We start from the raw sequence: 17224 nt of genomic DNA on the forward strand, positions 1-17224 counted from the left end.
GTAGCAAATAGCATCATTAAATAAATTGTAAATCAGCCTTTGAATAAATGAGTGTGCCCATGTCACTTCTGTTACAGAGAGAAGAAGTACTCCCTTACAAAGGCCCGTAAAGGCATAGAGCATCTGGAGAGCTGCTACCCCCTTACACAGCTGGATCCCACAACATTTGTTATGTTGTCATCACTTTCTCTCCAGAAGGTAGGAATTAAGTTTACTCTCCATACGGATATAGTTTTCTTATCTGTGGACTTAATTTTTTACTGAACATGGAAAGCATTTGATGTCTATAGATTAAAATGTCAGGCATCTCCAAATAGTTAAGAGGCTTAAATATGTTGCCTCTAAAAACTGTTTCTATTATGAAGTTAAAAATGTTCATTGTATTTAAAAAAGGTAATCCAGAAAAATATGGTAGTCCTACTACCTTGAGAAAACTACTGTTTAGATTTTGTTTTATGTTTCTCAGAATGAATTCAAATATATATGTGTATAGGTTGGGTATAATATGTGTATTTATATAATCATAATAATTATTGATAGAAAACATAGAATGTAAATACTCTTTGTCTACCCTGCTTATTGGTAAATATCATCTGTATCATCTTTAGTTGTTGTTAATGTTCCAGCTTAAGATATAACATAAATCATGTAACTACTTTCTTATTATTTAATATTTGGGATGTTTCCAGTTTTTCCTGTGGCAAATATTACTTGTACTCATTCCTTGTACTCATGTTTGATGATTTTATAAAACCATTTCCAAATGCAAGTATTGCAGAATCTTTTCACCTAAATATGCTTTCTGATAAAAGTATTCCATGGCATATAATATAACATGAATACAAACATACTTGGTATACTGAGGGCTTAGAAATCAAACTTACTTGACCATAGATCTTTTCTTGAAATAACATCTGTCCTCAGGATGTTAATAATAGAGAGTTAGTCTGAGGATAAGGACTATTTGGGAAATCCATCTACTTTCCACTCAGTTTTGCCAATATCCTAGGACTATTTTTTTTTTTTTTCAAAGCAAGGGTGGATATTGTGGTGCAGTGGTTAAGCCACTGCTTAGGGCACCCATATCCCATATCAGAGTGCCAGGGACCAAGTCCTGCCTCCACTTCCAATCCAGATTTCTGATTATGTACCTGGGAGGCAGGAGGTAATTGTCCAAGCACTTGGGTCCCTGCTAACCACATAGGAAAGGAGTAACTGGCACCAGGCTTCAGCCTGGTCCAGCCCTGACTTTTGTGGGTATTTCAGAAGTGAACCAGCAGATGCAAGATTCTCTCTCTCTCTCTCTCTCTCTCCCTCTGTATCCCTCTGTATCCCTATTGCTTTATGTTTTCAAGTAAATAAATACATCCTTTTTTAAACAAATTTGTGGATCAAAGGTTAAGTAACTTGAAAACTCTACCAATTTACATTCTCACCAACAGTGAGTGATGATATGAGAATGCTACTTACTCTGAAGTTTTTGTCAATATTTGGTATTAACTGTTCTTAATTTTAAATAAAGCTGATATGAGAAATGTATATGGCATGGTATTTTTAATTTTCATTTACATTACTAATGAGACAAGTATCTTTTTATTTGAGTTTTGAGTTCTTTTATGAGTATGCTGTTTATGCCCCATGCCAAACTTCATGGAGCCTTTGTTGTGATTTTTTTTGATTGATAAGACTCAGGAATCATATTAAGAATATTAAATCTATTAATCATATCTGTTGCACTTATGCCTTCCCATTTTTTAATTTTCACTTTATATTTTGTTTTGGTATTTTATTTGATGTTTTATATGGCTTTATTTTTGCCATAAAAGGTTGGCATTTTTATGAGATCACATCTATCATTTTCTGCATGGTTTATAGTTTTGGTGTTTGTACCTTGGCTTTATTTTTTCTTTCTGCTATTTATTATGGAAAGTTGCAATCATAGAAGATAAAATAGTATAAAGAACTCCCATGTACCTGTTTAGTTTAACTAATTAAGAACTAATGGCTAATCTTATTTCATTTCTATTTCCTGTATAATTCTGAAGCAAAACTCAGACATTCTATCATTTCATCTTTTATTATTTTAGTGTGTATGGCTGACTTTAGATGTAATTTTACCTAACCCATATTTTATGTCTGCCTTAGTTTGGCTGAAATCCCTGACTTCCACCATAACATACTTATAATGTTACAGCAAACATCAGCATTGACTAAGATTAATGTTACTTAATTTACTATTTTTAAATATCCCCTTTAAAAGTTTAATTATATTAAATATCTGTGACAAAAATATTGCTTATCTTTCATATACTAAAAGCAGAATGTTGAACATATACAAAAAGCCTCTGTTTCTTTTTATACTGAAGTTATGTCTTATTAGAATCTATAAATCATTGCACCTTTATATAAGTTCATTTTGTATCCTGAGAATGTATTGTCCTAAATTGTAAATTTTGTTGTCATGGGCATGGATTTTCTCAAGTCTTTTGAGTAAAACTTTCTCCAGAAACATAAGATTTTTTTAAAAAAAAAAAAATCTTGGATTAAATACAAAATTTTGCATGTAAAAATGTTTTTGCGAGTTATTTTGTGTGATTAGTGTCTATTTTTAAAGACGTTCTTAAGGTCTTCTGTAGAATTTGATTGTGAATGTTGTGCTAATCAGGAAATTAGGAAAGTATCCCATGATAATTAATGCTAGAAAACGTACAAAGTATTGTCAGATGTGGTTCTTTTTCAAAGAATACAAAAACAAAATTAGTCTCTACTAGAAATTGAAATTGGCACTACTGTAAAAAGCAGAGAGGAAAAATAAGTTGTACCTTTATGGCAGCTATGTAATGTCACATAAATTATTACCATTAAGAGGGACCTTTTGGAACTGGCGCCATGGCTCAACTTGGTTAATCCTCTGCCTGCGGTGCCAGCATCCCATATGGGCACCAAATTCTAGTCCCGGTTGCTCCTCTTCCAGTCCAGCTCTGCTGTGACCTGAAAAGGCAACAGAGGATGGCCCAAGTGCTTGGGCCCCTGCACCTGCATGGGAGACCAGGAGGAAGCGCCTGGCTCCTGGCTTCGGATCGGCGTAGCTCTGGCCATGGCAGCCATTTGGGGGGTGAACAATGGAAGGAAGACCTTTCTCTCTGGTCTCTCTTTCTCGAACTGTCAAACTATCTATCAAAAAAAAAAAAAAAAAAAGGACCTTTGAAATAATAGGATTAAATTATTTCCTTTTATGATTGGGAAAACCAAAGTCACAAAAAAATTTTTTTTCAATATTCCCTGAAGACATTTTGGAAGTAAATAAAATATTCTAAACATTGATAATTGACAACCATTGAATATACTATGTATAAGACTAAATACTTATAATCACTTGTTTCAATCCCAATAACATCTCCGTGAGATAAGAACTATTATTATGCCGTTTATAGAGGTAAGGAATCTGACTCTGATTCAGGAGGTCTGAGACATGTAACTCTTAGCTTTCAATCACTGTTCTTGAGGGAGATTATTTCCCCATTTTTCTTTTTTTTTTTTTTAACAACTAGTAAGCAATTTATGAAATTAGTTGGTTGACTTAGGTATCTGGAATGGTAACTTCCTCTTCTACTCCTGGCTCAGTGCTGATGGAAGTAATCTGTTTAACAATCTCAGAAAGACTGTGCACATCAATGTGCCACTTGTGGATTTTCACCTGAAGGGGATCATGTCTTAGAACCTTTACCACAAGGTATTTTTCTTTTAGTGATTCACAGTGTCTTGATAGGCATCTGAACTGGTCCTGTCATTTCCAGATTCTTTTCCTTTCTGCTCTGAGCAAGTCAGCACACACCTTCTCCAGAGACTTCACTTTTCCTCTGGGCAGGGTGAGGCCAACTCAGCAAATGACCACCACTGGTTCCACAGGCATCTTTCAAGTATCTTTAAAAGCCATGACTGCAACACTGCTTCCTGAACAGCTTGGTTCTTTAGCGAGAGCAAACAGCAATGAGGCAGGAGCAGGAGCAGGTGAAAGGACTCTGCAGCTGGTCCCACATGTCTTCCTCAGAGAGCTTTTCACTATGTTTACTAATGTATAAATGAGAGATTAAATCTACATATATCTATATTGTACAGCATCGTGTTTTAGTGTTGAGTTTGCAGTACATGTTATTAATTTTTTAAATTTTATTTAAGTTATGCAAATTTCATATATTACATATATAAAGATTTAGGAACATAGTGATACTTCTTACCCTACCCTCCCTCCCACTCACATTCCCATCCTTCATCCTCCTCCCTCTCCTATTCTCACTCTTAATTTTTTACAAAGATCTATTTTCAGTATACTTTATACTCATAAGATTAACCCTACATTAAGAGTTCAGATAATATGAAGAAAAAAACACTGTTCTTCAACAGTAGAGACAAAGCCTGTAAATAATCGTGGAATCTCAAACTGTCAATTTCACTCCAATACATTACATTTTAGGTATTTTGTTAGTTACCATAGATCAGGGAAAACATATGGTATATCTTTTTGAGACTGGCTTATTTCACTAAGATTAACAATTTCCAATGGCATCTATTTTGTTGCAAAAGACAGGATTTCCTTTTTTTTTTTTTTACCACTGAGTAGTATTCCATGGTGTATATATACCATAATTTGTTTATCCAGTCATCAGTTGATGGACATCTGGGTTGATTCTGTATCTTAGCTACTGTAAATTAAGCTGCAATAAATGTGGGGGTACAGATAGCTCTTTCATATGCTGATTTTGTTTCCGTTGAAATTCCCAGGAGTGCAAATGCTAGGTCATATGGTAGAACTATTTTCAGCTTTCTGAGATATCTCCATACCGTCTTTCACAATGGATACACCAATTTACATTCCCACCAACAGCAGATTAGGGTACCTTTTCCCCCATATCCTCACCAACATTTGTTGTTTATTGATTTCTGTATGAAAGCCATTAAAGCCAGCGCTGCGGCTCACTAGGCTAATCCTCCACCTTGCGGCGCCGGCACACCGGGTTCTAGTCCCGGTCGGGGCACCGATCCTGTCCCGGTTGCCCCTCTTCCAGGCCAGCTCTCTGCTGTGGCCAGGGAGTGCAGTGGAGGATGGCCCAAGTGCTTGGGCCCTGCACCCCATGGGAGACCAGGAGAAGCACCTGGCTCCTGCCTTCAGATCAGCACAGTGAGCTGGCCGCAGTACGCCGGCTGCGGCAGCCATTGGAGGGTGAACCAACGGACAAAGGAAGACCTTTCTCTCTGTCTCTCTCTCTCACTGTCCACTCTGCCTGTCCAAAAAAAAAAAAGCCATTCAAATGGGCATGAGGTGAAACCTCATTGTGGTTTTGATTTGCTCTTCCCTGATGGGTAGTGATCCTGAGCAGTTTCATGTGTCTTGGCCATTTGAGTTTCCTCTTTTAAAAATTGCTTGTTCAAGTCCTTTGCCCATTTCTTAACTAGATTATTTGTTTTGTTGTTTTGAGTTTCTTGAGCTCTTTATAGATTCTGGATATTAATCCTTTATCAGTTTCATAGTTTTAAAATATTTTCTGCCATTCTGTCAGTCGCCTCTTCACTTTGTTGAGTGTGTCTTTTTGCAGTGCAAAAGTTTCTCAGCTTGGTATAGTCCCATATTCAAATTTGGCTTTGATTGACTGTGTTTCTAGTGTCTTTTCTAAGAAGTTCTTGCCTAATCAAATGTCAAATTTCCCAAAAATTCTCTAAATTTTATGCTTTCAGATTGTAGATTTAGGTCTTTGATCTGTTTTGGGCAGATTTTTGTGTAAAGCATAAAGTAGAGGTCTTGTTTCATATTTTTGTATGTGGAGATCCAGTTTTCCCATCACCCTTTGTTGAAGAGACTGTTCTTGCTCCAGGGATTGATTTTAGCTCCTTTGTCAAAGGTAAGTTGGTTGTAGAGACATGGATTGATTTCTGGAGTTTCTATTCTGTTCCATTGGTCTCAACATCTATTTTTTGCCAGTACCAGGCTGCTTTGATTACAACTGACCTGTAGTATGTCTTCAAATCTGGTATTATGATGCTTCTGCCTTGTTTTTTGTTGTATAAGATTGCTTTAGCAGGACCAGCACTGTGGTACAGTGGGTTAAAGCCCTGGCCTGCTGTTCCGGCATCCCATGTGGGCACCAGTTCGAGTCGGGGCTGTTCCACTTCCAATCCAGCTCTCTGCTATGGCTTGGGAAGAAGTAGAAGATGGCCCAATTCCTTGGGCCCCTGCACCCACATGGGAGACCGGGAAGAAGATCCTGGTTCCTGGCTTCAGATTAGCTCAGCTCTGGCTGATGCAGTCATTTGGCGAGTGAACCAGAGGATGGAAGACTCTCTCTCTCTCTGGCTCTACCTCTCTCAGTAACTTTGTTTTTCAAATAAATCACATAAATCTTTAAAAAAAAAAAAAGATTGCTTTAGCTATTTGGAATCTATTTTGTTTTCATATGAATTGCAGCACCCAGTTTCCTAGATCTGAGAAGAATGATTCTGGTGTTCTTCTTGGGATCATATCGAATCTGTAAATTGCTTTAGGTAGTATGGACATTTTGATGATATTAATTCTTCTAGTCCACAAACATGGAAGATTTTTCTATTTTCTTTGTATCTTCTATTTACTTTTTTTAGTGTGTTGTAATTTTCATTGTAGGGATCCTTTCCTTTCATGGATAAATATATTACAAAGTATTTAATTGTTTTTGTAGCTATTGTGAATGAGATTGATCTAAAAGTTCTTTCTCAGCCATGGTATTATCATTGTTTACAAAGGCTATTGATTTTTGTGTGTTGATTTTATATCCTGCTATTTTACCAAACACTTATAAGTTCCAGTAGTCTCTCAGTGGAGTCTTTTGGATCCCTATATATAGAGAATCATGTCATCTGCAAATAGGGATGGTTTGAATTCCTCCTTTCCAATTTGTATCCCTTTGATTTCTTTTTCTTGCCTGATGACTTTGGCCAAACCATCCAGGACTATGTGGAATAGCAGTGGTAACAGTGGTCATCCTTGTCTGGTTCCATATCTTAGTGAGAATGCTTCCAACTTTTCCCCATTCAATAAGATGTTGGCTGTGGGTTTGTTATGAATTGTCTTGATTGTGTTAAGGAATGATCCTTCTATACCCAATTTGCTTAAGGTTTTCATCATGAAAGCATGTTTTATCAAATGTTTCTCTGCAACTATTGAAATAATCATATGGTGTTTGTTCTTCAATTTGTTAATGTGCTGTATCACAGTATTGATTTGTGAATGTTGAAAAATCCCTGCATACGAGGGATAAATCCCACTTGGTCCTGGTAAATGATTAGCTAATATTTAAATTGAAGATTTTTGCATCTGTGTTCATCAGGGATATTGGTTTATAGTTCTCTTTCTCTGTTGTTTCATTTTTCTTTTTTAGGAATTAGGATGATGCTGAATTCATAGGAGATTGGGAGGATTCCCTCCCTTTCATTTGTTTTGAATAGCTTGAGAAGAATTGGAATTAGTTTTTTAAATGTCTGGTAAAATTCAGCAGTGAAGCCAACCAGTCCTGGGTTTTTCTTTGTTGTGAGGGTCTTGATTACTGATTCAGTCTCTATCTTGGTTATCGATCTATTTAGGTTTTCTGTGTATTCATGGTGCAATTTTGGTAGATTTTATGTGTCCAGGAATCTGTCTATTTCCTCTAGGTTTTCAGATTTGTTGGCATGTAGCTATTTGTAGTAATTCCTGATTATTCTTTTTATTTCTGTGGTATCTTGTTACATTTACTTTTTCATCTCTGATTATATTGATTTGGTTCTTCTCCCTCTGTTTTGTTTTGGTTAGTTTGGCCAATGATATATCAATTCTGTTATGTTTTCAAAAAACAGCATTTCATTTCACTGATTTTTTTGTTTCAGTTTTTTTTATTTCTTCTCTAATATTTTTTAAAAGATTTATTTATTTTGAAAGTCAGAGTTACACAAAGGAGAGGCAGAGAATCAGAGAGGTCTTCCATCTGCTGGTACAGTCCTCAGATAGCCGCTACAGCCAGAACTGTGCTGATACGAAGCCAGGAGCCAGAAGCTTCTTCTTGGTGTCCCACACCTTGGGCAGGAGCCTAAGGACTTGGGCCATCTTCTACTTCTTTCCCAGGCCATAGCAGAGAGCTGGATCGGAAGTATAGCTGCCGGGACTTGAACCATTGCCCATCTGGGATCCCAGCACTGCAAGCAGTGGCTTTTCCCACTACACCATAGCGGTAGCCTCTCTTCTCTAATTTTAAGTATTGCTTTCTTCCTACTAATTTTGGGTTTAGTTTATTGTTGTTTTTCTAGGTCCTTGAGATACATTAATAGCTCATTTATCTGGCACCTTTCTAATTTCTTGATGTAGGTACCAATAGATATAAACTTCCCTCTTAGCACTGCTTTTGCTGTATCCCATAGGTATTTAAAAAAAAATTATTTATTTATTTGAAAGGCAGAGTTACAGAGAGGCAGAGGCAAACAGAGAGAGGTCTTCCATGCACTGGTTCACTCCCTAGGTGGCCACAACAGCCAGAGATGGCCAGTTCAAAGCCAGGAGCCAGGAGCTTTCTTCCAGGTCTCCCATGTGCAGGGTCCAAGGACTTGGGCCATCTTCTATTGCTTTCGCAGGCCATAGCAGAGAGCTGGATTGGAAGTGAAGCAGCCGTGACAAGAACCAGCATCCATATGAGATGCAGGTATTTCAGCAGGTGGCAGCTTTACCCACTACGTCACAGCACTGACCCTCCATAACTTTTAATATGTTGTGCTGTTTTCATTCATTTCCAGAAATTTTTTGATTTATCTTGATTTCTTCTGTGACCCACTGTTCATTCAGGAGCATGTTGTTCACTCTCCATGTGTTTGCATATTTTCTTGAGATTCCTGAGTTGTTCATTGCCAGCTTCATTTCATTGTGGTCAGAAAAGGTACGTGATGGGGCCAGCACTGTGGCGCAGCAGGTTAATGCACTGGTCTGAAGCACTGGCATCCCATATGGGCACCGGTTCTAGTCCCGGCTGCTCCTCTTCTGATCCAGCTCTCTGCTATGGCCTGGGATAGTGTAAAAGATGGCCCAAGTCCTTGGGCCCCTGCCCCCACTTGGGAGACCTGGAAAAGGCTCCTGGCTCCTGGCTTCGGATGGGCACAGCTCATCTGGGAAGTGAACCAGTGGATGGAAGTCCTTTCTCTCTGCCTCTACCTCTCTGTAATTCTTTCAAATAAATAAAATAAATCTTAAAAAAAATTTTTTTAAAAAAAGGAAAGGTGCATGATATGACTTCAGTTTCTTTTTAATTGGATGTGAGACTTGATTTACGGCCTAACATATGGTCTTTCCTTGAGATAATTTCATGCACTGATGAAAAGAATGTGTTTTCTGCAACTGTGGGATTAAAGGTTCTGTAGCTATTAGGCCCATTTCGTCCATAGTGTAGATTAGCCCTGTTGTTTCTTTATTGATTTTCTGTCTAGTTGATCTATCCATTGATGGAAGTGTGGATGTTGAAGTTCCCCATTACTATTGTATTAGAGTTTATGTCTCCCTTTATATCCATTAACATTTGTTTTAAATAGTCAGGCGCCCTGGCATTGAGTACATATACATTTATTATGGTCACATCTTCCTGTTGAATTGATCCATTAATCATTACATAGTGCCCTTCTTTGTCTCTTTTAACAGTTTTTGGGAAGAGAGAAATGTGCCCCTTATTTTTTACTGTGTTAGCAAGTACCCTGACCCCTTAGGGCTCCAGGCTGACTTAAGCCATGCCAAGCTCTCCATCTAGCTATATCCCCAGTTGCTGCAGTCTGATCTTACCTCACTCTCCAGTGTTTCTCTTCCTTCCGTAGAATTTCCATGGTGGTTTTCTCTCTAACTCGCTCCTGAAAATATACTTTCTGCTCCTTTTTCTTTTTCCTTTTTTTTTTTTTTTTTTTTTTTGGTGGGAGGGGATTTACCCCCTAGCCTGCAGCAGTACAACCTTCCCTATTCCACCATCTTGGAATCGACCCATTGTTACTAATTATCATCACCATGCCATACCAATGATCTTTAGAACTTATATTATCTGAGTACCTAGAATGTAATGCATTGTCTGAGTATCTAGAATGTAATGTATTGGGGCAAAATGGACATTTTGAGGTTCGATGATTTTTTATAGCTCTTTCCTCTACTGTTGCGGAACGGTGGTTTTTTTCTTCATACTATTTGTTGAACCCTTTCCTTAGTGTAAGGTTAACCTTATGAGTATAAAGTAAACTGAAAATAGATCTTTGTAAAAATTAACAGTGGAGATAGACGAGGGAGGAGTAAGAAAGATTGGCGCATGGGAAGGAAGGAGGATAGGATGAGAAGTATCACTATGTTCCTGAATCTGTATATATGAAATACATGAAACATATACTTTAAATAATTTCTTTACTTAAACAATAAAAAAGAGACAAAAAAAGTCTCATCATGACCATTCCCTACTCCCTGACAACTACCATTCTACTCTGTTTCAATGAGTTCAACACATTTGGATTCCATATATGTAAGTGAGAGCATGTGCTATTTGTCTTTCTGTGCTTGGCTTTTTTTCAGTCAGCATAATGTCTCTAGCTTCACCTGTTTTGTTGCAAATTACAGGATTTACTTCTTTTGTAAGGCTGAATAGTGTTTCATTGGGGGAGATATATATATATATGTATATGTATGTGTATATATATATATATATAATCTTCCCACTAACAGTGCACAAGTTTTCTCTGTTCTCTTCATTCTCACCAACACTTTATCTTTTGTGTGTTTTTAATAGTCATCCTAACAGGTGTGAGGAAACCACTCATTGTGATTTGGGAAAGGAGATTCTTAAATGCAATAATCAATAAGAAGTTGCATTTCACTATTAAATCAAGCAGAGTTACTGGAAGAAGAGGGAAAGGATTGCCTTGGTCAATCCTAGAAATTAAAGAATGGAAAGTTTTAGCTGGGTAAATTTAAAAATTAGTACATTTTTTATGTTTTATGTAAGAAAATATGAAAGATCTAATTAATTTATGACATGATTTGACTCTGGGTAATTCGCTGCTATTGAGAGACTGCTGCATGCCTAAACTAACTTTTGCACTTATGAAACTTATTTTGGCTTTTAAAAGAAAAGCTAACTTATGAAAAGTATATTATAAAATTCTAAATTTACCAAATTCTTCCTCCTTATTACTGCTTTTCATATCACCTTGAAGGACTTTATCCACTTGCATGCATGAGATAATGAAGTCCTTAGGCATTTTTATTATTAGCATATCTTTTTTTATAAGTGAGTACAGACAGCCGTCACGTAAAACAGATTGGCTGTTCTAGGTTTTGATGCTTGCAGTTGGTATCTGAGGATGCACATGAATTAATCAAAATATGAAGTAATGAAAGCAAAAGAAAGGATGTTCAAAAAATGCATTTGCAAGTTTAGCTGTAAATAGCAATCACAGTTTCAGCTTAGGGTTTTTCTGGGATATTGAGAATCATGTTTAGGTGAGATTGTTGGCCTCAGGCAAAGCCTCAAGGCCTTAGTGCTCCTAGCCAGTCATTCATCCTCAAAAAATGCTCCTTTGGTTGTAGGGTTCTGTTTGAAATACCAGAGGGAATCAAACCTGAGTCTTTCACTTTATTCCAAGAATCATCTCAGGAGTCTGAAGCTTTAATGATAAGATAAATGTTTACCAAAAGAAAAAGCTCAAGTAGGCTTTCCATGTAGTGTTACTTTCTTTTATTTTTACTCTTTGGGGGCACATATTTTTATTGATCTGCAGAAAAAATTAGGAATAAAATTTTTTTTAAAGATTTATTTTCTTTATTTGAAAGGCAGAGTTACAGAGAAGGGTAGAGACAGAGAGGTCTTCCATCCGCTGGTTCACTACCCAGATGGCCGCAATGGCTAGAGCTAAGCCTATCCAAAGCCAGGAGCCAGGAGCTTCTTCTGGTCTCCCACATGGGTGCAGGAACTCAAGGACTTGGGCCATCTTCTCCTGCTATCCCAGGCCATAGCAGAGAGCCTGATCAGAAGTGGAGCAGCCGGGACTAGAACCATCACCCATATGGGATGCTGGCACTTCAGGCCAGGTCCTTAACTTGCTATGCCACAGCGCCACCAGGAATAAAAATTATACACCATGAAAGTAGTCACTATTGAAAATTGTCTGCAACTATGTTGAACAGCTATTAAAGCATCTTTTAAACAGAATGAATTCCATGTCCCACATTTATTTGATTTTCATGGGAAGTTTATATTTGAAAGTATTCTGATTTACTCTTCCTAACTAGAAATATTCCTCTACCTTATTATATCATATAAAAATATGAACTAGTTAGTGTGGGCACTTTGATAGCCCTGAAGTCTAGAATTCCTGGTTAATTATTTCCAGTTATATAAACTTCAGTTTGCTTTCATCTTGATAGCTCCTTTCTTTCTTTCATGAAAACTTTGGGCCTTAAAATTTCTGTGAATGACTCCAATCCTTTGTAAAATGCACTCATGTGAAACAGTAAAAGGGAGGGAACTAACCAAAACACTTACTTAACTTACCCTGTTTGTGGAATAATAATGAGGATAATAGTAACAAAATAGTATAGTAGTAATCTTCTAATAGTATGAAGAAGAATAGCTAGCACTATTCTGGCTCATATTCTAATTCATAATTCCATTTATTATCATCATTTTGAAAATGAAGAAACTAGGACTGGCACTGTGGCATAGCGGGTAAAGCTGTCACACCTGCAGTGTCGGCAATCCTATATGGGTTCCAGTTTGAGCCCTGGCTGCACCACATCTGATCCAGCTTTCTGGAAAAGCAGTGGAAGATGTTCCAAGTCCTTGGACCCCTGCGTCTGTGTGGGAGACCCAGAAGAAACTCCTGTCTCCTGGCTTTGGATCTGTGTAGCTCTGGCAGTTGCGGCCATCTGGGAAGTGAACCAGCAGATGGAAGACCTCTCTCTGTCTGTCTCTGCCTCTCTGTAACTTTGTCTTTCAAATAAATAAATAAATCATTTTTAAAAATGAAGAAACTGAGTCAAGAAGGGTCTACATAGGAGATTGAATGGTGAAAAGTAAATCTGGAATCAGGAAATTGGACTGAAAATGTATTCCACTTATAAAAACGTGGAATTTAGGGTAGTGTTTTTCATCTACTAAGACTGTTTTTCTTTATCCTTTAACATCAGTTCTCTTATTTTCTTGATAAAACAGAAAATGTTATAGTCTTTGTTTCTCTTTGAGAATAAATTAAATATAATGACTAAAAATAAATCAAAAAGTTGTACAGAGCAACTGATGTTGTTAAACTACCCATCATCTTCCTATTCCTAACTGAAGCTCTCTGGTTTGAAATATCAGTTTAGTTTATTCAACATGTAACTATTTTTTTAAAGATTTATTTATTTATTTATTTGAAAGTCAGAGTTACAGACAAAGAGGGAGAGACAGAGAGAGCAAGATCTTCTATTTACTGATTCACTCCCCAGATGGCCTCAACAGTCAGGGCTGGGCCAAACCTAAGTCAGGAGCCAGGAGCTTCATTTAGATTTCCCACATAGGTGGCAAGAGCCCAAATACCTGAGCCTTCTTCTTCTGCTTTTCCCAGGCCATTAGCAAGTGGAAGTAGACCAGCTAAGACTCAAACCAGCACCATTATAGGATGTCAGCACTGCAAGCAGCGGCTTTGCCTGCTACACCACAAGCCCTGTCACCAAATAACTACTCGGGGTCCACTGTGTGTCAATTTTTTTTTTTTTTTTGACAGGCAGAGTGGATAGTGAGAGAGAGAGACAGAGAGAAAGGTCTTCCTTTTTGCCATTGGTTCACCCTCCAATGGCCGCTGCGGCCGGCGCATCACGCCGATTTGAAGCCAGGAGCCAGGTGCTTCTCCTGGTCTCCCATGCGGGTGCAGGGCCCAAGGACTTAGGCCATCCACCACTGCCTTCCCGGGCTATAGCAGAGAGCTGGCCTGGAAGAGGGGCAACTGGGATAGAATCCGGCGCCCCAACTGGGACTAGAACCCAGTGTGCCGGCGCTGCAAGGTGGAGGATTAGCCTGTTGAGCCACGGCACCGGCCTGTGTGTCAAATATTATACACAGGATCTTCAAGTTTGTGGAAAATGAAATTGCAAGATAAGATTATTGTGCTGAAAAAATTTGGAAATGACATGCATGATATACATTTTCCATGAACTTTTTTGAAGACTGCTCCCACTAAGGGCTATTGTGTAAATTGAAAGCAAACCAGTTCTGAATGAGAAGCAGGATAGAAAAACTGGACAACTTTCTGGTGACTTTTAAGTCTTTCCAAAAATCCAAATGCAAGAAATTCAAGTGTAGTAACAAAAACTCATTACAGAGCCACATGCTAGTCGCCTACAATGTTTGAGTGTCTGTACCCATAACCCCTTCTTTTAGCACAAATAAAAACACTGAGTCAATTTATAATTCAGTAATATTAGGATTATTTCTCATTGTTTTGCTAGGTATTTCTTAGTATGTTTAGATTTGCAAGACTACTCTCAAAAGTTTCTTAATTCAGGGCCGGCGCCACGGCTCACTAGGCTAATCCTCCGCCTGCAGTGCCGGTACCTCAGGTTCTGGTTCCGGTTGGGGCGCCGGATTCTGTTCCGGTTGCTCCTCTTCCAGGCCAGCTCTCTGCTGTGGCCCGGGAATTCAGTGGAGGATGGCCCAAGTGCTTGGGCCCTGCACCCGCATGGGAGACCAGGAGGAAGCACCTGGCTCCTGGCTTTGGATCGGCACAGTGTGCCGGCCACAGCGCGCCCGCCATAGCGGCCACTTGGGGGATGAAACAACGGACAAAGGAAGACCTTTCTCTCTGTCTCTGTCTCTCTCTCTCTCTCTCTCACTGTCTAACTCTGCCTGTCAAAAAAAAATTGTTAATTCTTCCAAAGCACACATCCTATAATTTATGTAGCAGCTATTTATTCTGTATTACTTCATTGAATGCCCCAGTATGGAAGAAAATGAGCCAGAACACATAAGCCTCAAAAGTGCTAGGCATTAGGAGGTGTCAAAAGTGTTTTCTAATTTGAAGGAAGAAGGAATGTACAGAGCTTTAATGAGGGGATCAGCTAAAGTTCAGCTAATTTAAGGAAGAGTTAGATGAAGTATGGTTCTTGCAGGAGAGAGGAGTTGTTCTTGTGGATTTGTAGCCATTGTTTAGTCAATCTGGATTTTATCAAGATGGATAGAGAGAAACAATGTCTAGACAAGGACAGGGGGAATATTCTCAGCCTTTCATTTTCGTCAGCTTCTAAATAGATTCTGTGCCTAATGGATAAGTCAGCCCAGTATGTTGGGATATTGGGCCAAGAACGTTTTAGATAGAAAGAGTAGAATTTACAGAAGCTTCCAAGGGCTGGTTTGCTCAGGGAACTAAAAGGAGATCAGTATAGCTAAAGCAGAGAGGGCAGCATGAGGTAAGGCTTGTCAGCGAGGCAGTGCCCTGTAGGCCCTGCTCGGGATTCTGATATTTACCCTAAGAGAAATGGATAAACCTCTGAAGAGGGTATGTGTTTACATCAAATTAATATAAACACATGATTAAAATCAATAGAGTTGGGGCTCAGCTTTTCCCACTGAAGACTCTTTTGTCTTTCTACTGTAACATTGATATTCATTTCTATTAATCCACATAAAAGTCATTTTCTTCCATCTCACATTTTTTATTTATCACCCTTAGATATCATACATTAACATGCGGGCACATACAAATAAACACACAGACAAATTAAAGAGGCATGCAGTCACTCACCCCACTCAACCTCCATCCACCCTTTCTGTTCCTGTCGCTGTTCGTTTGATTTCTTCTCCATATTTGGTTTCTCTGTTGATCTGTGGATAATAAATAAATACCTTCATTTTGGCTTCTATGAATTATAGAGGCTGCTTTGTGAAGATCCCCTCTGTCAAATGAAGACACTAATACACCTATCTTCTCCTTCACTTGTATTTCTAAAATAGATGCTATTTATATCTACTTTATAACCCTAATTAATTTACATTTTTGTGTGAAAAGAGCTTTTACATTTGCTATTCCCATCACCTGGAAGATAAGTTTACCCAGAACTGCATTACTGATACTCTTCTTTCCTTAAATTCTTGACCCAAGTGGCAGCTGCTCAGCAAGGCCTTTCTCTGGTCATCTTACTTTGTTTTTGTTATTGTTGTGGTTGTGAAAGATTTATTTATTTATTTGTTTATATAAAAGGCCAAATGACAAAGATGGGGGTGGTGGAGAGAAAGAGATCATCCATCAATAGCAAGAACTCTACTGAGGTTTCCCACATGGGTGGCAGGAACCCAAACTCTTGGGACATCCTCTGCTGCCTCCCAGGCACATTAGTGGAAACTGGAGCAGAAGAGCAGAGTAGCTCTCAGACCAGGCACCCTGATACGGGATGTAGGTTTCCCAAGGGCAGCTCAACTAACTGCATCATAATGCCATCCCCTGACCATCCTATATATTAAATAGCAACTCCCCTATCTGGTATTCTCATTGTACTTTCCTTGTTCTGCTTTTTCTTTAAAGCTCATGCTATTAGTGTACATTATATATTTTATTTTACTTAATTATTTTTAAATATTTATTTATTTACTTGAAAGAGTGACAGAGAGAGGAGAGATAGAGAGACAGAGATCTTCCATGCACTGGTTCATTCCCCAAATGGCCAAAACAGTCAGGATTGGACCAGGCTGAAACCAGGGACCAGGAACTCTATTCTGGTCTCTTGTATGGGTGACATGGGCCCAAGTACTTGGGCCGTCCTCCATTGCTTTCACAGGCACGTTAGTGGGAGCTGGATCAGAAGTAAAGCAGTGGAACTCCAACCAGCACTCCAGTGTGGGATGCCAGCAACACGAACGGCAGCTTAACCTGATGCACTACAATGTCAGCTCCTGTTTTACTTAATTATTAAGATTGTTGTCACTCTCCTGCTACTGATCTATAAAGCTTCAGTAAGACAAGCTAATTAGGGGCCGTCGCTGTGGCATAGGGGATAAAGCCACTGCCTACGCTGCTGGCATCTCATATGGGAATCGGTTTGAGTCCTGGCTCTTCCACTTCAGAACCCTGCTAGTGCACCCAGGAAAGCAGTGCAAGATGGCCCAAGTCTTGGGCCCCTGCACCCACATGGGAGACCTAGAAGAAGCTCCTGGCTCCTGGCTTCAGACTGGCTTAGCTCTGGCCA

General features: G+C 38.7%; 1 protein-coding gene across 5 annotated transcripts in view; it reads left to right on the forward strand.

Annotated features, from left to right (window-relative positions):
• The window catches only part of MBD5 (methyl-CpG binding domain protein 5), a 264810-nt gene that overhangs the window by 92034 nt on the left and 155552 nt on the right, over positions 1-17224 (forward strand). For all 5 annotated transcript variants that reach the window (XM_062186379.1, XM_062186390.1, XM_062186370.1 and 2 more), the window contains one exon: positions 78-198. The gene's annotated coding sequence lies outside the window, so the exon portion shown is untranslated. The remainder of the gene's footprint in view (positions 1-77; positions 199-17224) is intronic.

Source organism: Lepus europaeus, chromosome 1, assembly GCF_033115175.1.
Source record: "Lepus europaeus isolate LE1 chromosome 1, mLepTim1.pri, whole genome shotgun sequence".
Lineage (NCBI taxonomy): Eukaryota > Metazoa > Chordata > Mammalia > Lagomorpha > Leporidae > Lepus > Lepus europaeus.